The following is a 27,884-nucleotide window of genomic DNA, read 5'->3' as shown; positions in this document are numbered from 1 at the left end:
GACATTCCCATTGGTACTTTTGTATTTGTCAGAATGAATGTCTCCTTCTTAGATGAGCATTGTATTTTCACTAGAACCATGAAATCTTTAATCTGTTTGTTCTTACTCTTCCCTTTGACCAGGACTTTAATGGCCTCCTGGAAAGTCTTCCTGCCTCATCTTTAAGCCTTTTCATGAATTTCTCCTAAAATCACTTGAAAACTGCATAATTTGGGTCCATCCATATCTTGCTCAAAGTTTTAAAGTGGTACACCATTTATCATCATTACAAATACCAGCTCCTGACCACGTTTCATAATGAGGTATGCTATGCTTCATCTACTACCCTTGTTCCTCCAGAGAAACAAGGCTGCCAGCTTCCCCTCCTGACTCAGAACAGTCTTCATCGCCCTGAGTTTGGGTCATGCTATTCTTGGATTTTCATCTTCCCCTCCACGCCCACTCCTTCTTCATTAAAGAAAGTTCTCAACTATCCACAAAATAATTCTTTAAGCCTTCTCCTGAAATAAATGTCATTTTGAAAACAAACAAAAAATGGAAAAGCTCCTGTAAAAACTAATTAGAACAAAAATAAACAAATATGACATGAGAAAGAAAATTTAAAAAGAGGAGATAATTTTGTTTAAATTAACAAACAATACCACTTCTAATAAATACAAATAAATTTAAAAATACAAATGTAATGAGCAATATCCGAAAATGTTAATTATCAAAATGGCCCAGGAGAAATCTGAGACCCTTTAAAGTAATTGGGAAATAAATTAATTATAGAAATGTATTTTTAAAATTTCAGGTTTCCATGTTTATATACAGACAAGTTTTTTCAAAGACTTAGTGAATAACATTTAGAAAAAGATGTAACATTATTGACTTAATGTAGTAAAATTACTAGATTCAGATACGAAAACCTCATAATGGCAGCAGAAATAAGATATATCGAAACCAAATTGCTATCTGTATTTTTGTCTTTAAATAAAATCTCATTTAAATAGAGAGATAAAATGTAAATAACAAGAGTAAATTGAATCCTATTATACTTTTATATAATAAAAAAATACAAAATGAGATCTGTCAAGAGAATATAATGGTGAATTAATATTAAGAAATGTACTGATTAGGTCAAATGACCAAACGAGAAAAATGATTACTCATGAAATATTAAACAGGCTTCTGATTATATTCAACACCCATTCCATCACAAGTCTTACAGAACATTGCTAAACATGATAAGATACAACATTATACAAGAATACCTCATTTTATTGCATTTTGCATGATTATGCTTATAGACTTTGGATTTTTTACAAATTGAAGATTTGTGGCAACTGTGTTATAAGCAAGTGTATTGGCACCATTTTTCCAAACCAGCTGTGCTCACTTCAGGTCTCTGTGTCACTAATGTTTAGCAATAAAGCATTTTTTAAATAAGTATATACATTTTTAAAGACAGGTTATTGTACACTTAATAGACCACAGTATAGACACCATTTTCATATGTACCAGAAAAACCAAAAATTTTTATGACTCACTTTATTGCTAGATTAACTTTATTGTGATGATCTTGAATTAAACCTACATCTGCAAGGTATGCTTGTACTTAGTGGCAAAACAGTAGAAATAGTCCCACTTTAATCAAGAATGAGATAAGGTTGTTTGCTATGAAAGTTCTTTCCCATAGAACAAGATGATATCTAGGAACAAGAGGCAAAACTATTAGAACAAAAATTACAATTAGAATTATTTTGCCTAATATTTGATTTTATTCTGAGGAAAAACATCAACTTACCATAAGTTTTGCAAAATGACTAGATAAAAATAGTTTTATAAAAAACAATGCCTTTTCTATAAACCAGCAATAACCACAAGAAGATACAAGAGAAAAATAAGTCCATTCACAATAGGAAATAAGAATAATACCGTGCCTGGGAATGAACATAATAAAATCAGTAGACTATTATGGAATAAAACAACCATGAAACATATTTCTGGATTAGGGGGTCTTTATTTTGAAAAAGTGAATCCTTCTCAAGATAATACATTGATTTAAAACAATATCGATAAATATACAGTTAGTGCTCATTATTTGTGGTTGTTATGTTTAATAAATTTGCTGTGAACAATGAATTTATCAATCCTGAATCATCACTTCTAGGGGACATACTGGATTAGGATCCTGGGAGCCTCTGGTTACAATAATTTCATCAGCCTGTAGGAGTGAAGAGAATTATACTTCCTCTCCTTCCTGAAGGTTTGATAATTTGAGTCTATAAAACAAACTGACAATAGACATACTAACAGAAAAGAAGGCACTAAAGTTTATTAATGTGCATTAAACACAGGAGCCATACACAAAGTATGAAGCTCAAAGAAGAGCCAGATGGTTAAAGCTTAAACATCCACTTCATAGCAAAGAGTGAAATGGAGGACTGAAGACAATTTTAGAGGCATAGTCAATAATTTTAGGAGAGGTGAATGGATCGGGGAGACAGAAATTAGCTTATAAATGATGATTCTCTTTGTAGACGAATGGGACTGGGGAATAAACAATAGTTTGGGATGAAGTCCCTTTGGGCTCGTAGGTGTGATGGTTAATTTTCAGATTCCTCCTCTGTGATACGAATTTTAATTTTCTCTGGTTCATAAACATTTAGGGAAGGGATTAGAGGCAATTATGTTCCTCTTTTGGTGGGACTGATTATTAGGTAGGTAAGGGAATTTCAGACAATATCCTGCGGTTTAGGAGAGACAGTGTTGAGAAACAGGATCAGGGAAGGTGAAGCTTCTTTTGTTCAGCATATGTAAGCACTATATTTTAGGGTATTGTTTTCAAAGTCCCAACAAACCAGTCAGTACATGACTTTATTTTGTGTGTCTGTTTAAAGACACCTTATTTAGTACATATTGTTGATGAATTCACATTGAGCTCATGACCAACAGCGCTACAACTCAAGCCTGAAGGAAGTTTATCTAACACAACTGTTTTCTCCGTACGGCACATCACAGCCTTATGCACTAAGGAGCATTAGACAGCACTTCAGCGCTATACTTGGGGCCGTTTTAAACAGTAATATCCACAACAAGCACAGAAATGTGAAAAAAAAAAAAAAAGGTACTAAATCGAGACCAAAAAGGACACTTGTTCATAGAATGAGAACTGAAGCAAGAAAACATTGCATCACCTAGTTCAGTATGCATTTGGGGTGGTAAACTTTTTGCTGCTCTGCTCACGTTTGTAAATGACAAAGAAAGCTCCACAAGTGTTGATTTGGGGTCACAAAAGTATTTTAGAGAATAGGCAAATTTGCAAATATAGAATTGCAAGTAATGAGGATCAACTGTATCTATTAATTTTTCTTTTTGTAGAAAGATATAACAGAATAATTTTAAAATTCATCTGGAAAACAAACTGAAGGGAATACAGCTAAGAAAAATAGGAAGATGAAGAGGAGGATTTGTCTCCTACTGGACATTAAAATTGATTTTACAGCTACAGCAATTTTATATCCTTTGATGTAAATATCTCCAGACAGATCCATAAAACTTATAATCTTGGGATAAATTCCAGTATACTCAAAAACTTATTATTTGTCAAATAATGCATCATAAAATAATGAAGAAGCTATGTGTGAGTCAGGAGTAGTTATTTTAACTTTGTTTGAAAGACTAATTTATTTTTTCTCTTATTTACATAAAAATAACTTTCACATGAATTAAAAAGTCAAATATAGAAATGTAGCAACAACAACAAAAACAGAAGAAAATATACGTGAATAGTTAACAGATCTTCAGGCAAAAACACTATTTTCTTAGATGAAAGCCATGGAAGAGAAATGCCAAAAAAAATCATAAGATTCTGATAAGCATATCAAAAGACGAATAAAAATAGTGCTTTTGTTTACACAAAAATGCAATTTAAAACAAATATCAAGATGAGAAAAAAATGCTGTAGCTATTGTAACAGACAGTGTTGTAGCCTTAATGTGAAAAGAGCTTTTAAAAACAAATAATAGTGTTGATATTCCAGTGGAAAAGAGAATCAAGGGATTTGGAACTCACGGAATAACTGAAATTGAAAAAGTGACAAAGTGTTTAATTCTACTACTAAGTACACAAACAAATTTGAACAAAAGGATGACATTATTTACTTTTAAAATAATAAGAATAAGGAGGATAATACAGAAAGTTGATGAGAGCATCAGAAGCAGTAATGCCTAATCAATTACAGATAGAGCTCTGGAGCTGGTCCACCTGGCTTCAAATCTTGACACTATTATTTACTACTGAGTGGTCTTAGACAAACTACTCTATGTCCCAGAATCTTCAGCAATAAGTGAGATTAGTAATACAGTATACATACATTAGAGGGGAGAGTTAAATGAGTGAATCCATGTAATAAACTTAGAACAGGATCTGGGCGCACAGTCAATATGCTTTGGATATTAGCTGTTACCAAGAGGACATTCGGTTGGGAACATAGGTTAGTAATTTTTCTCGAAAACAATTTATCAATTTGCATCAAGAGCCTTTGAAAAGCTCGTACCTTTCAACCTAGTGATTCTGCTTCTTAGAAGCTATTTACTCAAACTAATGAGAAATGCTGGCAAACATGTATGCAATAGATAGTTCTTGTTATTATTTACAAATGTGAATAATTGGAAACAATTCAAATACCCCAAAATTAAAAAAAAATAGAATTCATCAATTGATAAATTAAGGTTTATTAAAAAGACAGACTATCCAGCCATTAAAAATGTTTTTCCAGAATATTTAATGACATAAGCTCATTCCCACCACTTTTAAGTGAACAAAGCACAATGCAGAGTGGCATATGCTATATAATTCTGATTTCTCTGAAGACTTTGTAAAGTTGTTCTGGCATAACATTTGCTTGCTAGCATGCATCACAAACTGCATGTATTTGATTTATTGTCTGATTCTCCTAATAGAATATTAACTCCAGGAGGATATTCACCGTATCTGTTATGTTCACTAGATGTCTTCATTTCATATTGAGCAGAACAGTGCTCATTGCATAGTAGATACTCAGTGAATAATTGTTCAGTAAATGAATGAATGAATAAATAGATAGTTTTGTCAACACATTAGATAGAATCATTAAAAGATATAGAAATAACTGAAATGATAACAGAGGTAGTTTTATATTTATGTGAAATGTTTGAATATTCTCCAGTAAGTCCAAATTATATCTACAACAAGAAAAAAATAATTATTAACCACACATGGACAGTTATTTTTCTTTAGTATGTATCTTTCCCAACCACAGTTGGTTTAAAATATTCTGTATTTTCCAGTTTTCTGTGCATGTTGCTGTGTTTCATATTGTCCTTTTTATTTTAGGCTTACACTGTCACTTTGATTCAAGGAAAGTTAGATTAGCCATGTATACTATTTATTTTAGATACTGAACACATTTCTCCTTGATTAAATAAGAGACACTTCTGACTGAATGTATTTGTTTTAACTAACCAACTTTTAAAGGGCTGTTGGATGCACCAACCCACATCCTCACCTTTCTTACTCTATTTCATGGGGCTCAACACCTGCAAACCACAAATCCTCAAAGCATAGGTCATCATCTGGCTGTGGCTGCTCGTTTTTGCCACTTCCTCTTTTTAAAAGAACCAATCACGCCAAAGAAAAATATCTACATATGCTTTTCCCCTATTTGAAAAAAAAAAAAGTGGAAATTATAATTAGCTAAATTCGAAAGTAGGTGAAAAATGGAGTAATGGTTTGGAAAGGTTTTTGTGGTGGGAGCCACCCTCCCATTCACAATTGAAAATATCCCTAACAAGGCCATTTAGCCAATACATATTTTCCTCTTTAGAACATAAGGGGTAACCTGAATAAAAGGTTTGAATTACAAAGCAACCTAATCCCGCGCATTCTCTGAGCAATGACTGCTATTTGTGTCAAGAAAATAAAGAGGCAGAGAAAATGAGGGAGAGGGAATGGGAGGGAGGGTGAGAGCACATGTAAGTTATCTTTCTTGCAGGAAACAGGGAAACACTAGAAATTAGATTTTTTTAAATTAAAAAGTTAATGTTTTATATCTTTGGTAAGATCATTACTCACAGAAAAATCCCAGACATTTCCATGGTTTTTATAGGATTTTTTTGCCTCTTTTCTAAATGCAGAAAACAAACTCTAGTACGCACCATACCTGTAACCCCTTCCTGCCTTCAGCCTCCTTCCCCGACACTGAGCATGTGGTATTGCTAATGTGCAGTAATGGTACAGTTGGAAAGGCATTTATGGTCCATTTTCTCCCGATATTATTAAAACTGCTCCATCACCGTCTGTAACAGGGGCATCCGTATTTTCTCTCGCCTGTATCCCTGACATGACATAATGCCTGCCCTCACCAGTATGCTATAGCATAGAGGTAATTGAAACATAACTCACCCTAAATTACAGGCAATGTTCAGGCAAGGCCCCAGTGAGCTTCCTAAGGCTCATTACAAGTATAAGCTAAATATTTCTTTAAGGGGGTGGGAGGAAGAGAGAGGAAGAGGGAGGGAGGGAAGGGGGGAAGAGAGAGAGAAAGAAAGAACACTTAAGAATACCTGAGGATGAGGCAGATTTCTAAAAAGGGAGATTTCTCTTTCCCCCTACTGTTTTAGGTGAGTCCCCTATTCGACTGAGATCAGTAGCAACCTGTTATCATTATTAGTTGAATGGCTATTTCCTAGACTACTTGAAATTGTGGGTTTGCATTCAATTCCTAGGAAACTTGGGTTCACACCATTATATTTTCTGGTCTAATTGTTACTGGAAAGGGGTCCCAATCTAGATCCCAAGAGAGGGTTCTTGGATCTTGGGCAAGAAATAATTCAAGGTGAATCCACAGAGTAAAATGAAAGCAAAATTATTAAGAAAGTAAAGGAATAAAAAGTGGATACTCCATAGGCAGAGCAGCCCTGAGGGCTGCTGGTTGGCTATTTTCATGGTTATTTCTTGATGACATGCTAAACAAGGGGTGGATTATTCATGAGATTTTTGGGAAATGGGTGGGCAATTCCCTGAACTGAGGGTTCCTCTTCCTTTTAGACTATATAAAGTAACTTTCCCATGTTGTCATGGCATTTGTAAACTGCCATGGCTCTGGTGTGAGTGTCTTTAAGCACGCTAAAGCGTTATAATTAGTGTATAATGAGCAGTGAGGACAATCAGAAGTTGCTTTCATCACCACCTTGATTTTAATGGGTTTTGGCTGACTTCTTTACCACAACTTGTTTTATCACCAAGGTCTTTGTGACCTGTATCTCGTGCAGACCTATGCCATCCTATGACTTAGAATGCCTAACCTCCTGGGAATGCAGCCCAGTAGGCCTCAGTCTCATTTTACCCAGCTCCTATTCAAGGTGGAGTTGCTCTGGTTCAAACACCTCTGAGACAATAACTCGTGAGTTATTTACTCCTGGAAGGGTCATAAAAAATAAAGTAGTGGTAACTTCCTAATGTTGTAGGACTTTCTCCTTAGTTCAGCTAAAAGCCAGGTTCTTGTCACATGGTCATGAGTGACTAGGTTCGCAGACATTTTGAAGGATGAGAAAAATAGAATTTATTGGGAGAAAAGGGAAGAAAGGGAAACAGGGACTCTTAGCAAAGTGATAGTCCTGCTAGCCAGTTTCCTGCCTCCCAGACTGAATCCCAGGTACCACCCAGGAAGAGGAGGGACCAGGCTCCTCCCCAGTGCAAATGGCACAAACTTCCCAAGGCTCCACCTCAGTGCACATTCCTCTCAGTGCGCAGATCTGTTGGAGGTTCTGCCAGGGATTCCTTCCCATCTGGTGTCTCACTCAGACTGAAGGGTACAGTGGGAAAGATAGGGTGTTCTCTGTAATTCTTTCAGTTATCAAAACCTGAAATTTCAGCCATTGTCTTGAGATTGTGTATTTGGAGTAAAGAAGTCAACACACCGAATTTTACATCAGCTCCTTATTAGAAACATGGTTTACCCCAGTCTCATTAGGAAAATGGGAATGATAGTGTTCTTTGAATGAAAAGTTCATCTGCTTCTGAATTGAAGGGCTTTCATTTGACTGTGTTCCGTTTTCCCTTTCTCACATGAAAGGGTCCCTGTGACTCTCACACATTTGTCCTTTCTCTCAAATTTTTCCCTCCAATGTTACTTTTAGGTAGCCATCTGATTCCCCTTAGTTGAGCTGCTGTCTTACCCCTGAAGCCCTAGAAGCTTATATCCAGTGCCACAAGCCTCCCCCAGGCCATGTGAAAGCCTGACTTCTCCATGCTGGTCCTAGTCCCAGGACTCCTTGTGGAGGGAACTGAGCAGTGTTGGGTAAGGGGAAGAGGACAGCAGAGTGCAGTCCTTACACGTGCTTCTGGAGTCTGGTCAGTGGGTTCTGCCCTCTGCACTTTTATAGCACTTTATAAGTACAACTTGTATTTATACATGTATAAATATAACATGGCGTGTCCTAAGGAACAAAGCCAGTGTATTTCTCTTCCCCTGAGACAGCCAGTATATTCTAAGTGGCAAACACTTTGAGCAGCATAAGCACAAAGGTAATGTAATTGGTTATTGTCCCTGCTCTCACCCAAGGGCTCAAACTGGCTTTAAAGGAAAACAAACAAACTGATTTCAGTGTTCTCCATCAGCTTCCTGCCACTGTCCCTAGTTGTTGTGACTGTCTTTCTCAAAATTACAGAATGGCAGTGCCTTCACTTGAGAACTCAAGATTGCCTTTCACTTTCCCCATATTAGGACTGAAAAAGATTCAGAGAATCATGTAGCAGTCTTCATGACACTTAAGAGATGATTTATTCCAGTCTTCACATTTCACTAATGGTTGATCAGAGGGGAAAAAGGACCTATTCAAAGACACACAGTGAATTAGGGGCATACATGTGCAGAGAAATAATTAGTCGTATAAGTGTAAGCAGAAAGCAGATTCTTCTTTCTCAGTTCTATGTTCTTTCTGCTATATACCAAACTACATTTTTGTGTAGTTTGATTCTACATACTGTCCTTAAAGGGTAGAATTTTAGTGACTATGAAATTGAAGATGGTCTATTGTCACATCCATAAAGAAGTATTAATGATTGTTATTAGCTTAATGTGTTACCATCTTTTAAGAATTTGCCTAAGCACAATATGGAAGAATAAATTTCTAAAGCTAGTATGTAAAACACACTTAGAGTGAAAGAACTTTTGGGTAGCCGTAATTGAAATTAGACCACATTAGTCAACCACCTACTTCCCTTGGGTTTTAATGCTGGGCTTATTGTGTGCATTGGCTGATTGATATGGATTTCTGTCATAAGATTTACACCATTAGCGTTGGAAGGAGCCAGAGAGCTCATCTAGTTTAGACACCTCTTTTTATGACTGCATTACCTGAGGTTACACAGCTTGTTATTTGCAGAGCCAGAACTCTTACTCATGAGGGCTGACTCTTTGCACAGTTCTTGAATTCCCTGAGTCTAGGGATAAAGTGATTTGAAAACAAGGATGTGTACCAAAATCACGTGGATCACCTGGGAAACTTTTAAAAAATATATATACTTGTGTATATTTATTCTTCAGCTCTGCTTCTGATTCTGTAGGCCTAAGAGAGATATCCAGCAATTATACCTAAAGAATACAGTATAATTTACATATAGTAAATACATAAATCCTGTGTGTAAATGTCATGATTTTTTATGCACACACATAAGCATATATAAACATATACATCCACACATCTGTGTGACCTGTGTGCTAAAGTAAAAATAAATTAAGATATCCAGATTCTGGAAAACTCATGTTATCCTTTTCAGTCAGCAAAGCCCCTTCCTCCAAGGATAACCACACTTCCCTCTTTCCCCATAGACTATTTTGCCTGTTTTTGAAATTTATATACACGAATTTATATAATGAATACTCTTTTGTGTTTGATTTCTTCCACTCAATGTTATATTTGTGAGATTTGACCATGGTTTATTTTTCAGTAGTTGTTCTTTTGTATTGCTATCTAGTATTCTGTTGTGTGAATGTATCATCTATTTATCCACTGTTGGATAAATAGTTGGATAAATAAATCCAACTGTTGATAAACACCTGGGTTATGTATAGTTTTTAGTTTTTATGAATAAAGCTGCTATGAGCATCCTTATCTATTTTTTTTTTGAATACATAAAGCATTTACATCTGTTTGGTATATATCCATGAGTGGAATTGCTATGTCATTAGAATATAGGGATCTTTATCTTTCAAAGTTACTGAGATATAGTTTTGCAAAGTGATCTAATATTTAACACTCTCACTAGCAATTTAAGGGAGTCCTTGTGTTGTTTTACAATATCGCCAAACTTTGGTATTGTCAGATCTTTACATTTTTGTCATTTGGGTAAGTGTATAGTGGCTTTAATTTGCTTTCCTCTGGTGATTAAAGTTGAGCACTTTATAAAATGTTTATTTTCTGAATCAAAATTTTAAAAATAAATGTATTGCTGGGCACGGTGACTCACACTTGTGATCCCAGCACTTTGGAAGGCTGAGGCGGGTGGATCATGAGGTCAGGAGATAGAGACCATTCTGGCCAAAGTGGTGAAACCCTAAAAAACAAAAATTAGCTGGGTGTGGTGGCATGCACCTCTTGTCACAGCTACTCAGGAGACTTAAGCAGGAGAATCGCTTCAACCCGGGAGGCAGAGGTTGTGGTGAGCCGAGATCGCGCCACTGCACTCCAGTCTGGGTGACAGAGTGAGACTCTGTCTCAAAATAAATAATTAAATAAAAATAAAATAAATAAATAAAATAAATGTATTGATGATTTTTTTTCAGTCTGTATCTTTTCTTTTTACTCTCTTCATGGTGACTTTTGATTAAGATCTTAATTTTAGTAAAGTCCAATCTGTTTTTTTTTATTTAAGAATCAGTAACTTTTGAATCTTGTTTAAAAAAATCTGCCTAGCCAATGGTAATGATAATAGTTGTTTTATTCTAGAATCTTATGTTTTATTCTAGAATCTTGATTCTTTTTAGCTTTCTTATTTAAGTCCATGATACATCTAAAAATATTCTTGAGTGTTCATATAGCAGAACCTACAACTTTTAACAGCTCTCCAGTAAATTTTAATGGTCATTCCTGGTTGAGAATCATTGGAAGTAAAAATATTTAGATTCAGATTTGGGATCAAATCTCATTCATGTTATTTATTAGCTCAATCATATTTTCCAAATCCCTTTTCTCATATTAAAAACATCAAGAATAGAAGTATCTGTATTCCAGGGTTTTTTGGAGTATGGCCTGTGATAATTACTTAAAGAGATTGACATATATTAGAAACTCATTAACTCATAGCTATTTTTATTTCATTTAAGTCCATTGCAAGCATAGGATATGCTAAGTTCATTGATGATGAAATGCAACTATTACAATTATTTATTTAGGTTTTAGTTTGTTTGCTTTTATATTCATTAGCTGAGATACACACATAAGTCATTCATAGTAGATAGTAGGTTATTTTAAAAGGTCAACTTAGGTAAGCTTTTTAGAGGTAAGATGGCCACTTTTAGACTAACAGCTTACAGAATTCAAAAAAAGAAACGAGGAACTCACGGCAGCATGAAGGACAATGAGAAAGAAATCCACAGCATTTCAACTGAGAACATGTCTATCATTCTAAAATTCAAATAAGAAGAATTCAAAGTAAAGAGAAGAGTATTCTGGACCCAAGAGGTGATGAATCCTACTTCTCACTTTTGGGAAAATGCACACAAATGCCTGGATGACTCAATGCTCAGTGTTTTGCAGGCACTTTGCTGTGCCCCACAGGGGAGTATCACAGCCATGTGCTGCTAAATACACTCACCCTACCCTTTTGAGAAGACATTTAAATGTCTCTTTACATTTTGCACCAAACTTAATTTTGCTGACAGGGTTGAGGCAGACAGGTGGATTTGTGTGCATGCGTTTACGTTATCTGGTTCCTGGAGTTTCCCAAATTTAGATCAAAGTACCTACAATATTGGGTTTGAAGAGATAGGCACACACTGATGACAAATCACAAGCAAGACCTGTCTATGCTCACCATATTCCTAACTCCCCCATGGAACAGTTAATTCTGTTGGGCAAAGTTTAAGATAGTTGATTGGGTTCCTCTGAAAACAGACCTTGAGACAAAGATAGGTTTTTGTAGTTTATTTGGGAAGTGATCCGCAGTAGCATATGTGTGGGAGGGGAAAAGCCAGACAAAGAAAGAAAGATGAAATGCCAATACAGCATACATTTAGTTACTGGGATGTTATGAGCTGAATTATATAAATGAGGTCAAAGAGGAGGGCCTTAATATGATGTAACTGATGTTCTTATAAGAAGAGGCGATTAAAACACAGGCACATGCATACATAGAGGAAAACAACAAGAATGCAGCCATCTGTAAGCCGAGGAGAGTAGCCTCAGAAGAAACCAACCCTGCCAACACCTTGATTTTGAACTTCTAGCATCCAGAACTGTGAAAGAATACATTTCTGTTATTTATGGCATCTAGTTTGTAGTATTTTGTTATGGCAGCCCTAGCAAACTAATACATGAGGGTAATAAGGGCTCAGCTCTTATAAATTGCTATTTGGCAAGTTCTATACTCTTGCAGAACTTGCTTTGGAATTATCCTACCAGGAGATGGAAAGGCTAGACCATTTATCTACCAGCTCCTATTCTCTACTTAGGATGAAGTTCCCCTACACTTATAAGTTGCAATTGCTGGTGGTTGGGTGGTTTGTGCTTGATGTGGGATATTGTCAATGAGCATGAGCCTCAGCAGGGCTGGCCTGAAATCAGGTGGGCCCAGGGGATTGTTGCATCATGAGTATCTGGACACCCCTGGTTTTTATACGTGGCAATATAGCTCACTAATTACTGGGCTTGAAGCTTGGCCTCTCAGGGAAGCCTGGACAACTTATCTTTTTTCTGTCTTCTCTTTTGCTTTTTCATCACTGTTGCCCTTGTTGCACAGTAGTAAATTAAAAACAAAAATTTAGATCAGAGTTGAGTAGGGCAATTATGGCCTAGAACCCCATGCTTCAGCTCAGATTTTATCTGATCAGTGGTCTGAATTAGAATTATTGGACACTGGTGCAGCTAGTAAGAACACAATGCTATAACATCTCTTAGTGTCCCTTGTTAAACTTATGGTGGTGGTAGTAGAGGGTATGGTGATCAACAGGGTAGAATTGGATTATTTGAGGTTCAGGTTCTTCAAAGTTCACTACTACATTGACTTTATTGACCCCATAGTTTCTAACATATCTTGTTCTTCTCTAAAACAGAAGCTGTAGATAGATTCTGCCCATCTAGGCCAATATGTAAAATAATCATATTAAAATCAACCTCATTTTTCTACACTGCCTCTTTATTTTATTCAGGCAACCCCCCTGATGGCATTTGCCATCCTGAGACACAGCCTGTCTCTGTAACTTGGGAGGCAATTTCTTTGGGTGGCCTGATTGTGATGATTCATACCAAACATGCTTCTCTTGCTTAACTTCAGCAGTTTGTATCAGCCACAGATACCATATCACATTTAGTTTCTGTCTGTATAAACAAAACCAACAATACCCTAAATAAATGAGTGTTTAAATCCAGATCTCAGCCAGAGGGGATGTTTGCAAGCTAGCATGCTTCTTATCTCCCTGGACTTCTGATTGAACACAGGAGGATATTCATGTTGTTTAACCATGTGCCTCTACTTTTGGTCCAGAAGGTCTATATATTAAAAATATTAAAAAATATTGCTGTATATACCTCATGCACAGATTCATGTGACTATTGATTTTTTAAATTGACTGCGATATTTGCTTGGTCTCACTTGAGTAGAAATATGAAGAAATGTTTCTAGGTCCAGATACAGATAAAAATGTCTCAAAGCCAAAATTTGCACTTTACAATTTGGGAATGATTTTATTTTTCTTGAATTGAAACACTCTACTTTCGGTGCTGCTCTCTCCCATGAGTCCCCTGAGGCTGCCCCAATCAGGTCCTCTGTGGCAATTGTATACCAACCCATCAAGTCCTCTGCAAGGAATTGGCCTTAAGACAAAGCAAGTGTCTGACTCAGACAACAGCAAGGAGGAAGGAGGTGCTATGGTTTGAATGTGTCCTCTTCAAGATTCATAGGGGAAATTTGTCAATGTGATAATATTGAAAGATGGAGCCTTTAGAAGTGATCAGGCCCTGAGACTTTCTCCTTCGCAAATGGGATCAACACCCTCATAAAAGAGGCTTCCCTTGGTGTTTGGCTAGCTTGCTCTTCCATCTTCTGCCATGTGCCTCCTTTCTGGAGGATGCAGCAATCACCAGACAACTGAATTTGCTGGTGCCTTCATTCTGAACTCAGCCTCTAGAACTGTGAGAAAATATATCTCCTGATTTTTATAAATTACTCAGTCCCAGGTATTCTGTTATACTAGCACAAAGAAAACTAAGAAAGAAATCAGTACCAAGAGAGGAGTACTGTTATAACAAATATCTAAAAATGTGGAAATGGTTTTAGAACTGGATAATGGGTAGAGGATGGGACAGTTTTGTAATTCATGCTGGAAAAAACCTAGATTGTTGTAAATGGAACATTAAAGACAAATTTAAAGGTGAGGGTCAGAAGAAGAAGACTGTAGGGAGAACCTCAGTTTTCTTGGTGATTATCTAACTGGTTGTAATCAGGATGCTGATAGAAATAAGGACAGTAAAGACTATTTGATGTGGTCTCAGATGGAAATTAGGAACAAAGGATTCGGAACCAGAGGAAAGGTGATTGTTATAAATTGACAAAGAAGTTGGCTGAATTTTGTCTGGGTCTTAGAACTTTGTGAAAGGTAGATATTAAGAACAAGGATATTTGGTGATAGAAATCTCTAAGTAGCAAAGTGTTCAGGATGCTGCATAACTTATCTTAATGGCTTATAGTAAAATGCAGAAAGAGAGAAATGATTTGAAGACAGAATTCATAATTAAAAGGAAAGCAGAACATAAAGATTTGGAAATTTTTTAGCCTGGCCATATAAAGAATGAAAGGAATATTCAGGAGAAAATACCAAAGGTGTGACTAAACAACTCTTTGATAAGGAGATTTAATATACAGAAGGAAGCCAGGTGTTTTTCATCAAGAAAATGGGAGAATGGCATATCAGAGATTTTTGGTTCTGCCATACCCATCACAGGCCCAGAGTGTGAGGCCCTGGGGGTAGAGGTGTTTCAGGATAGTGGATCGAGATGCCTGTGGGATATCTGGGCTCACTTCCCAGGGACATGTCAGGTCTTTCCTCCCCATATTCTGACACCATGATCCTTAGTTGCCCTGGTTGTGGCTCAGGCAGGTCTAGATACAGGTCAGGCCACAGCTCCAGAGGGTACAAGCAGTGAACCTTGGCAGTGCCCACATGCTGCTGATTCTTCAAAAGTTCAGAGTGCAAGAGCTGTGGAGGCATGATTTCCTCTACCTAGATTCAAAGAATGCCCTAGACAGCCCTAGGACAGACCTGCCACAGGGTAGGGGCAATATCCAGTGTCATTATGGGGTTTGGGCATAGGAGAAAACCTTCACTAAGGCAGTGCTCAGCGGAGCCATACATCAGGGTCTCTGCTAAGACCTCAGATATCTAAAGCCACCACTATAGCAACTCCCGCCAGGGAAAGCTTCAGGTATTCACTCCAACTCATGAGAGTTGTGGTATGAGCTGTGCCTATCAAAGCCATGGGGACTTTGGAGATCCAAATCCCACCTCAGTGTGTCCAGATGATGGAACATATAGTCAAAAAATATTATTTTTGAGTCTTAAGATCTAATGTTTGCCTCGTTGGGGTTTGGACATACTTGGGGCCTTTCTTCTTTACTATTCCTCCCTTTTGGTATCCTATGTCTGTCCCATTGTATTTTGGAAGCACATAACTTGTTTGGTTTTACAAACTCACAGCTGGGGGGAAATTTGCCTCAGGATGAATCATGCCTTGAATTTTACCCATATCTAATTTAGAGGAGACTCTTGACTTTAAACTTTTGAGTTGATACTGAAACAAGTTAAGATTTTGGAGCTATTTGTATGGAATTACTTTTTTTTTGTATGTGAGAAGAACATATATTTGGTGGGGACCAAGGGCAGAATGCTATGGTTTGATTATGTGCACTCTAAAATTCAGGTGTTGCTAATGTGATAGTATTAAGAAGAGGACCCTTTAGGCCACAAGGGAGCCTCCCTTATGAATGGGATTAACACTCTTATAAACAAGGCCTCATACAGCATTTGACTTGCTTGCCCTTTTACCTTTTGTCACATGAAGACACAGCAGTCTTCCTTTCTGGAGGATGCAGCAATCACCACACCACGGAGCCTGCTGACACCTTGATCTTGGATTTCCCAGCTTCCAGCACTGTGAGAAAATAAATTTCTGTTCTTTATAAATTACTCAGTCTCAAGTATTCTGTTATAGCAACACAGACAGACTAAGACTGGGAGTTTAATAATGAGAAATTAGAGACCACATTTTGGAATAAAGATAACAAAGTTTATGTTTGATGACATAATAGTAAAACTATCCTACACAATAGCAAGAAGCTGCTGCCTCACTGGTTCCTGAATGAGGTTAAATTTAGCAGACCAGCCTGAGAGGGAAACAGACTGAAGGAGGCAATGATGAAGACAATCTAGTGAGGAAATCATCTAAACCCTCAAATTGTTATCTGAGATGTAGGGTATGTTTTGCTTTTGCACTGGCACGTGGCCTGGCTCAACAGCACCACAGGTTTCATTAACAAAGGTCACACAATTTGGTTCATAGTAGTAGGTCAAGCTAATTGAACCCTGGGGTCAGTGTGAGCCAACCTTTTCTAGATATTTCGAAGCTGCTGATATAGAGCCATCAGCATGGTATGACTTGGAAGCAGAACATTCTGTAATAGGCTTTATAATAAAACAGAAACAAGACTGTTTCATTTGAAATAAAGATAAAATGTGTAACATCTGAAGCATTCAGCAAGAAACACAACAGCACGGATAATAACCCCTAATGTGCCTTTTGTCATGGCAAAGTTTCACTGAGTAACTTCTACAAGTCAAAAACCTTCAGTGGTGCTTCTGATGGGAACCTAAGGAAACAGATGACTGAGTCCTGGCTCCCCAAGCACCCCCGCTCTGTAGACAAAGAGAGCAAACAAGTGAAGTATACAGATTTATGATTCAAGAAATGTATAGATGAGATAAGCAAAGGAAGGAACTGTAATGAGATCCATTATATACATTAATGCTTAGTCACGAGAATTAAATCCCTGGATGCTGGAAGGGTATTTGGGGATAATCCATTCTAACCCTCTCATTTTAGGTAAATTGCTCAGGGTCAAACAGCTAGTCATTCTGATAGATAAGATTGGAGTCAAAAGGGCTAACCCTAGCTCAGTGTATTGTTCTAGCAGATTAAATGGTGAATAAATAAATTGGATGAGTGAATCCTAGGCAAAAACATAAGGCAATAATAAAAAGATAAATAATTGGAAACCCCTCCTGTTCCTTACAAAAATACATTTTAGCCAGAGGAGAAGAAAACCCTCACTAAAAAATATCTCCTAGTAAATGGAGTAGGACATAAAAATTTAATGTCAATTAAAATACTTTGTTAGGCTAAACTAATTTTTAAATCTGTCCTCAAGAAGAAAGCTATAGCCTATACATCTAAACGTTGAGAAATAATAAAGCAACTATTGACCTAAGAAATGCAAGAGTATGTAGAAAATTTGAACATGTGCACATCATCAAGTCAAAGCATTATTTATCTGCAACTACTGTAATTAGCAAATATGTATTAGCAAAGCAGATATTTTTGAAGAATGATTGGAAAACCTGAATAAATATCTCAAGATTAGAAAAGATATCATTAAATTATGCTCAGACATAAAATCTCTTGGCTGAACATTACAGATCAACTTCCATATGTCTAATATGATATAAACAAGAGGGAAAACTCAGTTATATAGAAACATTAAAGAAAAAGTATCTTCTAGATAAAAAACAAATACTTAGCATGGCATATATGCCTCCATAATGTGGTGTCTGCTTATGTGACCAACCTATCTCCTTCCACATCTTTCCTTTGCCCTACTCTAGCCACACTGAACTACATTTCCCTGAATCTGATTGGTTCCACATTTTCTCCCACTCTCGGGTTATTCTTAGGTTCCTTACAATTCTCCCCCTTTTCATCTCCTTTTCCTTCTCAGCCCATTGCCAAGTTCAACTTGTCCTGAAGTATCCCATTTCTATTTCCTTTGTCTTGTCCCCTTGCCCTGCCCTATCATTTGGATTGTTTTTTCTTTTTTCTCCATGACTTCCAGGTTACATAAATTCTCTCATTCTCTTTTTAATGCTGATCTTTAATGCTGTTCCTTTTTATATAGTTGCCTGGTGGCCACTTGGTGTCATCTACTAGACTCTAAGAGTAGAAATCAGGGTTGAGATTGCTTCTTATTCTTCTTGTCATCATCAGGTTTGGAGCATGATATAAGTTGGATATTTATCCTCACCCAAATCCCATGTTGAGTTATTACCCTCAGTTCTGGAGGTGGGGCCTGGTGGGAGGCGTTTCGATCATGGAGGTGGATACCTCATGGCTTGGTGCTGTTTTCATGATAGTGAGCTATTGCAAGATCTGGTTATTTAAAACATCTGTGGCACCCCCTCCCCACCCTCCTCTCTTTCTTGCTCTTGCTTTTACCATGTGAAGTGCCTGCTCCCCCTTTGCCTTCTGCCATGAGTAAAAGCTCTCTGAGGCCTCCCCAGAGGCAGTTTATGCTGTGCTTCCTGTACAACCTGCAGAACTGTCAGCCAATAAATTTATTTTTTAAAATAAATTACCCAGTCTTAGGTATTTCTTTATAGTAATGAAAGAGTGGCCTAATACAGGGCTCTTAATTGAATTCAATAAAATTTGTTTAATAAACAACCAGACATTCTCGTTCTTGTCCCCAAAAAGGGGATTGTTGGTTTTACAATGGTTTGGTTTTACAATGAGAATGGATGGATATAGTCAACAGTCTAGATTATTTGATACTAGAGTAGAGAGGCTAAATGTCCAGGTTTATTTGTTTCTCTGAACAAAGCAGCCATTGTTGTGATTGGACTTACAAAGAAAGTGGTCAGAATTGAAAAAATGGAAACATCAGCATTCTAATCAGATGATTGAAGTATATCCTCACATGCCCAAGGGCTCATTCTTTTTGTCATCTGAAATGGAAAGGAGCAATTCTTTCCCCTGTCATCAAGCTTATTACTAAATCATATGTGGAGTGATATCTGAGGCACCTGCCTGGGGACCTGTCATAAGCTCTGGAGAGCTCACTGCAGTGCAAGGGATTCAAGCAGCTTTTGATGATGTTAAGTTATATGGTCTTCATTATCCTTCCAGTGGTACTGATGACACTTAAGAGATGAAAAGGAACAAGATGAAATGAAAAATAAAGCTAAAAGAACAGCATACTTAACTCACTTTTCTAGGGGCAGCATGTGAATGTTTGGCGGCTAGAATGGGTCCACAAATCACATCTAAAAGAGGACAGAGGCCGGGCATGGTGGCTTATGTCATTAATCCCAGCACTTTGGGAGGCTGAGACAGGCAGATCATTTGAGGTCAGCAGTTCGAGACCGGCCTGAACAACATAGTGAAAACCCGTCTCTACTAAAATTATAAAAATTAGCTGGGTGGTGCATGCCTATAATCTCAGCTACTCAGGAGGCTGAGGCTAAAGAATCACTTGAACCCAGGAGGTGGAGGTTGCAGTGAACCGAGTGTGCCACTGCACTCCAGCCTGGGAGACAGAGCAAGACTCCATTCCCCAATCCCCACCAAAAAAGGACAGCAAAGTTCTGGTGGGGAGAAGCCCATCCCAGTCTACCAAAGAAGGAGCTGGAAACCTTACCAAAAGCCATACAACCTGAAAAGAAAAACTAAAGAACAATGCAATAACTGGCCAGCCAGAAGCTTATGCAAAAGCGATCTATGGAGCACAAACAAGCCTCAGTATTACCATATAAAACCTGAATAATTTGTCAGAAACTTGAAATGATCATAGACTGTAAAGTGTCTTTAGTAACTTTTTATTGTATATGAACATAAATAAGCAAAAACGGTGCTTGCTGATATTTTAAGAGTTTGAATTATTGTCCAAATATTTGTTGGTTAGCTATATATTTTATTTTATAAATTATAAACATCATTTTCCTATTCTGGATGTTGTGTTTTTCTTAATGATGTGGATAAGTTATTTATTTAATAAAGATATTATTCAGTACTTTACATTTTCTATTTGAGAAAATTGAATATGTATCAAAAGAATTAATTTTTAAATAATTTATTCATTTTTAAAAGAAAATATTAACTAAGCACGCATCATATGCTTGGCACTTGGAATATATCAGTAAATGAGATATACCAAATCCCTGTGCTTATGGAGCTTATATTCCTCTGCGTGTGTGTGTGTGTGTGTGTGTGTGTGTGTGTGTGTGTGTATGGAGGTGGAACGTTCACAGCAAATAAACAGCAAACAAATAAGTAAATCAAATAGTTAGAAGGTGTTGTAGGTATTGTGAAAAACAGAAAAACAAAACCTGAGAAGAGTGCTGGGGAAAGGTCGGTAGTTCAGACTGCATTATTAAGTATGGTAGCTGAGGTAGTTTTATTGGTGGATGATATTCGAACGAAGATCTGAAGAAGACAGGAAAGAGTCATATGTCTGGGATAAGATATTCTAGGCAGAAGAAGCTACTTGTGCAAAGTTCCTATGGCAGAAGCATCCCTGGTGATCTTGAGAAGCACCAAGGAGGCCGGAATACCTGGAATAGACTAGCTGAGAATTTTAAGGAATGAAATCAAAGAGAAAAGGAGATCAATTATGTGGGACCTCACAGGTCATTGTAAGGATTTCTATTTGTCCTCTGAGTGAAACAGAAAGTAGTAGAATGATATGACTTAGGTTTTACCAGGGTCACTGTGGCTGCTAGATTGAGAACAGATCATAGAGAAGCGTGGTTTAGAGCAAGGAAACCAACTTGGGGCTACTATTAGTTTCCTATTGTTGCTATAACAAATGACCACAAACATCGTGATTTCAAACAACACAGATGTATGACTTCACAATTCTGGATGTCAGCAGTCTGAAATGGTTCTCACTGGTCTGGAATCAAGAAGTTGACAGGGCTGCATTCATTGTAGAGGCTCTGGGGAGAATCCGTTCCCTCATATTTTATAACTCCTCCTGGAGGCTTTCTGCATTCCTTTGCTAGTGGCTCAATTCCAGAAATTGTATCACTCCAACTTCTGCTCCTGATATAGTTTGGATGTAGGTCCTTTCCAAACCTCATGTTAAAATGTGACCTGCGATGTTGGAGGTAGGCCTAGTGGGAGGTGTTGGGGATCAGAGGGGTGGATCCCTTATGAATGACTTGGTACCATCTGCATGGTCATGAATGAGTTCTTGCTCTGTAGTTCATGGGAGAGCCGGTTGTTTAAAAGAGTGTGGCACTTACCCACCCAACTTGCTCCTGCTCTTGTCATGTGACATGCCTGTTTCCCCTTTATCTTCTGAAATGAGGCCATCATCAGAAGTTAATGCTGGTGCCATGCTTTTCATACAGCCTGCAGAGCCATGAGCCAAAATAAATCTCTTTTCTTTATATATCACCCAGTTGCAGGTGTTCCTTTATAGCAAAGCAAAGCAAAGCAGACTAACACAGCTTCCTTCATTGAATCTGCTCTAAGTTTGATCCTGCTGCCTCTCTTTTATAAGAACCCTTGTAACTACGTTGGGCCCACCCAGATAATGTCCAGGATAATCTCCCTCATCTTAAGATCCTTAACTTAATTACATCTGCCAAGTCATATCAGGTAACATAGTCACAGGTTCTGAGAATTAGGACACGGACATCTTTTGGGGGGTGGGAGTGGGGGGGTCATCATTCTACCGTAAGGCTGTTCTTGTAACCAGGAAGGAGATGATGGTGATTTGTACTAGGATGTTACAATGAAGACAGTGGAGAATGATAGGGTTTTAGATGTTGTTTTGAAAGTAAAGGCAAAGCCATTTCCTAATGGATTAGATTTGAGTATGGAAGAGAGATGACTCAAGGATGATTCCAAGTATCCAAATCCTGGTGATCCTGTGTTCTGTGAGGGCAGCCGCCATAGCTGTCTTTCTTACCTTTATGTTTCCAAGGCCTAGCATAGAGCCCAACACATAGTGAATGCCCTGTAAGTATTCACACACTTAAAATTTTCTTATTACAAATGAGCATGATAAGGATGTTAGAACACAGAGAAAAAAAGTCAAAAAGCATCATCCCCAAACCTGCAAACTTACTGTAACATTTTTTATTATTTGTTTCAAGATTTTGTTTTATAAGTACGTTTTTCTTTTTAGATTTTTGTGGTAGCACTAAACCTGTCATATTGAGCTCTTAAAATATATTTTAAATTAACATTTTCCCATGTTTATAGTCTTCATTGACATTCATTTTGATACCTTTTATACTATTCCTTTCAGTGGATGCTTTATAATTTATGTAATCATTCCCATACTGTTGGATATTCTGGTACTTTTAGCATTTTCACTAATATAAATAAAGTATATAATTCAAATAGTCTTTGAATGTATCTCCCACTTTATATTTGTAGCATAGAGTCCCAGAAGTGGAATGAATCACTGACAAAAGTATGACATTTTTCATAAATTTTGATACAGAGTATCAAGTTGTTTATAAAACACTTGTTCTAATCGTTATTGTCAAAACCAGTATCTGAGTAAACCAGCATCTATGAATTCTTCCCAGTAATAAATATTGTCAATTACAATAAATATTCTCCTATATTAAGTAAAAAATAGTCTCATATTTTTTAAAACTGTTGATTCCTTTTCCTTTGTAGTTCCTCTTTTGTGAGTTATCTTTTCATATTCTTTTCATTTGTTCATTTTATTGTCTTTTCTTATTGGTGTATCTGAACTCTTCAGTTAATATAATCATAAAGCCTAGATCCATAAGATATATTTTTAATAAAATAGATTATAAATCAGGAAAAAGAATGAAAATATCTAAAGGACAACAAAATAAAATACAGTAAGAGGTACAGACACAGTAAGAGGGCCATGCTGTGTTCGTCAATTTCAAGCAGGTCTGTAAGTCCCTTGGTGAACAAGCTAGTCTTCTTACAGAGTCTTTCTCACTGCATGTCTGTTTGTAACATCTACTGGGAACAATAAAGAACATCCAAGAGAGAAAGAGATTTTGGAATCTTTTCTAATAGAACTTTCCAACAAATAATTAGAAACCTTATTTTTAAATGAATGTAAGCCACATTTTATTTTTTATTTATTTTATTTTATTTTTTATGCTTTAAGTTTGGGGATACATGTGCAGAACGTGCAGGTTTGCTACATAGGTATACATGTGCCACGGTGGTTTGCTGCACACATCAACCCGTCATTTACATTAGGTATTTCTCCTAATACCATCCCTCCCCTATCCCACCAACCCCCACAGGCTCCAGTGTGTGATATTCCCCTCCCTGTGTCCATGTGTTCTCATTGTTCAACTCCCACTTAATGAGTGAGAACTTGTGGTGGTGTTTGGTTCTCTGTTCTTGTGTTAGTTTGCTGAGAATGATGGTTTCCAACTATATCCATGTCCCTGCAAAGGACATGAACTCATCGTTTTTTATGGCTGCATGGTATTCCATGGTGTATATGTGCCACATTTTCTTTTTCCAGTCTATCATTGATGGGCATTTGGGTGGTTCCAAGTTTTTGCTGTTGGAAATAGTGCTGCAATCAACATACGGTGCATGTGTCTTTGTAGCATAATAATTCATAATGAAAAACTCATACCTTTGGGTATATACCCAGTAATGGGATTGCTGGGTAAAATCGTATTTCTGGTTGTAGATCCTTGAGGAATCATCACACTGTCTTCCACAATGATTGAACTAATTTACATTCCAACCAACAGTGTAAAAGCGTTCCTATATCTCCACATCCTCTCCAGCATCTGTTATTTCATGACATTTTAATGATCACCATTCTAACTGGGGTGAGATGGTATCTCACTGTGGTTTGATTTGCATTTCTCTAATGACCAGTGCTGATGAGCTTTTTTTCATGATTTTTGGCCACATAAATGTCTTCTTTTGAGAAGTCTCTGTTCGTATCCTTTGCCACTTTTTGATGGGGTTGTTTCTCCTTGTAAATTTCTTTAAGTTCCTTGTGGATTCTGATTTTTATCCCTTTGTCAGATGGATAGATTGCAAAACTTTTCTGCCATTCTGTAGATTGCCTGTTCACTTTGCTGATAGTTTCTTTTGCTGTGCTCTTTAGTTTAATTAGATCCCATTTATCAATTTTGGCTTTTGTTGCCATTGCTTTAGGTGTTTTAGTCATGAAGCCTTTGCCCATGACTATGTCCCGAATGGTATTGCCTACGTTTTCTTGTAGGGGTTTTATGGTTTTATGTCTTAGATTTAAGTGTTCAATTCATCTTGAGTTAATTTTTGTATAAGGTGTAGGGAAGGGGTCCAGTTTCAGTCTTCTGCATACGGCTTGACAGTTTTCCCAACACCATTTACTGAATAGGAGATCTTTTCCCCATTGCTTGTTTTTGTCAGCTTTGTCAAAGATCAGATGGTTGTAGATGTGTTGTGTTATTTCTGAGGACTCTGTTCTGTTCCATTGCTCTATATATCTGTTTTGGTACTAGTACCATGCTGTTTTCGTTACTGTGGCTTGTAATATAGTTTGAAGTCAGGTAGCGTGATGCCTCCAGCTTTCTCCTTTTTGCTTAGCATTGTCTCGGCTATATGAGCTCTTTTGTGGTTTCATATGAAATTTAAAGTAGTTTTTTTTTTTTTTCTAATTCTATGAAGAAAGGCAATGGTAGCTTGATGGGGATAGCATAGAATCTACAAATTACTTTGGGCAGTATGGCCATTTTCACAATATTGATTCTTCCTGTCCATGAGCATGGAATGTTTTTCCATTTGTTTGTCTTCTCTTATTTCTTTGAGCAACGATTTGTAGTTCTCCTTGAAGAGTTCCATCACATCCCTTGTAAGTTGTATTCCTAGGTATTTTATTCTCTTTGTAGCAATTGTGAATGGAAGTTCACTCATGATTTGGCTTTCTGTTTGTCTATTTATCAGTCTATTTGAATGCTTGTGATTTCTGCACATTAACTTTGTATCCTGAGACTTTGCTGAAGTTGCTTATCAGCTTATGGAATTTTGGGGCTGAGACAATGGGGTTTTCTGAACAGACAATCATGTCATCTGCAAACAGGGACAATTTGACTTCCTCTTTTTCTAATTGAATACTCTTTATTTCTTTCTCTTGCCTGATTGCCCTGGCCAGATCTTCCAATACTATGTTAAACAGGTGTGGTGAGAGAGGGCATTCTTGTCTTGTGCCAGTTTTCAAAGGAAATGCTTCCAGCTTTTGCTTATTCAATATGATATTGGCTGTGAGTTTGTCATAAACAGCTCTTATTATTTTGAGATATGTTCCATCAATACCTAGTTTATTGAAAGTTTTTAGCATAGAGTGTTGTTGAATTTTATGGAAAGCTTTTTCTGCATCTATTGAGATAATCATGTGTTTTTTGTCATTGGTTCTGTTTATGTGATGGATTACGTTTATTGATTTGCATATGTTGAACCAGTCTATCATCTCAGGGATGAAGCTGACTTGATTGTGGTGGACAAGCTTTTTGATATGCTGTTGGATTCAGTTTGCCAGAATTTTATTGAGGATTTTTGCATCAATGTTCATCAGGGATATTGGCCTGAAATTTTGTATTTTTTGTTGTTGTTGTGTCTCTGCCAGCTTTTGGTATCAGGATGATGCTGGCCTCATAAAACGAGTTAGGAAAGAGTCCCTCTTTATCTATTGTTTGCAATAGTTTCAGAAGAAATGGTACCAGCTCCTCTTTGTACCTCTGGTAGAATTTGACTGTCAATCCATCTACTCCTGGACTTCAGTTGGTAGGCTATTAATTACTCCCTCAATTTCAGAACTTATTATTGATCTATTCAGGGAGTTGAGTTCTCCCTGGTTTAGGATTGGGGGGATGTATGTGTCCAGGAATGTATCCATTTCTTCTAGATTTTCTAGTTTATTTGCATAGAGGTGATTATAATATTCTCTGATAGGGTAGTTTGTATTTCTGTGGGATCATTGGTGATATCCCCTTTATCATTTTTTATTGTGTTTATTTGATTCTTCTCTCATTTCTTCTTTGTTAGTCTGGCTAGCAGTCTATCTATTTTGTTAATCTTTTCAAAAAACCAGCTCCTGGATTCACTGATTTTTTTGAAGGGTTTTTAGTGTGTCTATCTCTTTCAGTTCTGCTCTGATCTTATTTCTTGCCTTCTGCTAGCTTTTGAATTTGTTTGCTCTTCCTTCTCTAATTCTTTTAATTGTGATGGTAGGGTGTCGATTTTAGATATTTCCCACTTTGTTCTGCGGGCATTTGGTGCTATAAATTTCCTGCTAAACACTATTTAACTGTGTCGCAGAGATTCTGGTACATTGTGTCGTCATTCTTGTTGGTTTCAAAGAACATTTTTATCTCTGCTTTAATTTTGTTATTTACCCAGTAGTCATTCAGGAGCAGGTTGTTCAGTTTCCATGTAGTTGTGCAGTTTTGAGTGAATTTCTTAATCCTGAGTTCTAGTGTGATTGCACTGTGGTTTGAGAGACTGTTATGATTTCAGTTCTTTTGCATTTGCTGAGGAGCGTTTTACTTCCAATTATGTCATCAATTTTAGAATAAGTGTGATGTGGTGCTAAGAAGAGTGTATATTCTGTTGACTTCAGTTGGAGAATTCTGTAGATGTCTATTAGGTCTGCTTCTTCCAGAGCTGAGTCCAAGTCCTGAATATCTTTGTTAATTTTCTGTCTCATTGATCTGTCTAATATTGACGGTGGGGTGTTAAAGTCTCCCACTATTAATGTGTGGGAGTCTAATTCTCTTTGTAGGTCTCTAAGAACTTGCTTTAGGAATCTGGGTGCTTCTGTATTAGGTGCATATATATTTAGGATAGTTACCTCTTCTTTTTGCATTGATCCCTTTACCATTATGTAATTCCCTTCTTTGTCTTTTTTGATCTTGGTTGGTTTAAAGTGTGTTTTATCAGAGACAAGGATTGCAACCTCTGCTTTTATTTTTCTTTCCGTTTGCTTGGTAAATATTCCTCCATCCCTTTATTTTGAGACTATGTGTGTCTTTGCACGTGAGATGCGTCTACTGAAAACAGCACACTGATAGGTCTTGATTCTTTATCCACTTTGCCAGTCTGTGTCTTTTAATTGGGGCATTTAGCCCATTTACATTTAAGGTTAATATTGTCATGTGTACATTTGATCCTGTCATTATGATGTTAGCTGGTTATTTTGCCCATTAGTTGATGCAGTTTCTTCATAGCGTCAATGGTCTTTACAATTTGGTATGTTTTTGCAGTGGCTGGTACCAGTTTTTCATTTCCACAGGTGGTGTTTCCTTCAGGAGCTCTTGTAATGCAGGCCTGGTGGTGACAAAATCTCTCAGCTTTTGCTTGTCTGTAAAGTATTTTATTTCTCTTTCACTTATAAAACTTAGTTCGACTATGTATAAAATTCTGGGTTGTAACTTCTTTAAAAATGTTGAATTTTGGCCCCCACTCTCTTCTGACTTGTAGAGTTTCTGCAGAGAGATCTGCTGTTAGTCTGATGAGCTTCCCTTTGTGGGTAATCCAAGCTTTCTTTCTGGCTACCTTTACATTTTTTCCTCATTTCAACCTTGGTGAATCTGATGATTATGTGTCTTGGGGTTGCTCTTCTCAAGGAGTATCTTTGTGATG

The sequence above is a fragment of the Colobus angolensis genome, unplaced genomic scaffold (assembly GCF_000951035.1).
Source record: "Colobus angolensis palliatus isolate OR3802 unplaced genomic scaffold, Cang.pa_1.0 Scaffold190, whole genome shotgun sequence".
In the NCBI taxonomy this organism is placed as follows: domain Eukaryota; kingdom Metazoa; phylum Chordata; class Mammalia; order Primates; family Cercopithecidae; genus Colobus; species Colobus angolensis.
This window is presented reverse-complemented; position numbering follows the sequence as displayed.